General features: G+C 39.6%; 1 protein-coding gene across 1 annotated transcript in view; it reads left to right on the top strand.

The window, feature by feature from the left end:
• Positions 1–374, top strand: part of LOC117115449 (alpha-N-acetyl-neuraminyl-2,3-beta-galactosyl-1,3-N-acetyl-galactosaminide alpha-2,6-sialyltransferase-like) — a 24,495-nt gene that overhangs the window by 13,380 nt on the left and 10,741 nt on the right. The window lies entirely within an intron of this gene.

Below are 374 nucleotides of genomic sequence, written 5' to 3'. Positions count from 1 at the left end.
AGAGCTTTTGTGTTTTTAGTACATTTTGATGGTAAAATATTAGATATTAAAAGGCCTATTCCAGAAAGCCTATGAAGTCATTCAGGCGTAATGACCGGTAACCTACGTATGTTGACAACAGAGAGCGCCACCTGGCGTTGTGATGACACAACTGTGGTACTCTATACAGAACTTTGTGCTGATGAAACAAATCTTTGCATGATTATTGGGAGAAGGTATTTTGTCGTCTATGTTCACCCATGAATAAATATTACCGCGCCGGTAAATAGTGACCATGCCAGAATATTGTTATATTGCTTTTTGCCTGCTTTTAAGAGATGTTTTAATGTTCAGCTGAAAAGCCAAGATTGTCATGGGAGGGGGTAGTGTGTGGG

Source organism: Anneissia japonica, unplaced genomic scaffold (assembly GCF_011630105.1).
Source record: "Anneissia japonica isolate Jap-2015-1 unplaced genomic scaffold, ASM1163010v1 scaffold287704_len1198815_cov201, whole genome shotgun sequence".
Taxonomy (NCBI): domain Eukaryota; kingdom Metazoa; phylum Echinodermata; class Crinoidea; order Comatulida; family Comatulidae; genus Anneissia; species Anneissia japonica.
This window is presented reverse-complemented; position numbering and strand designations above follow the sequence as displayed.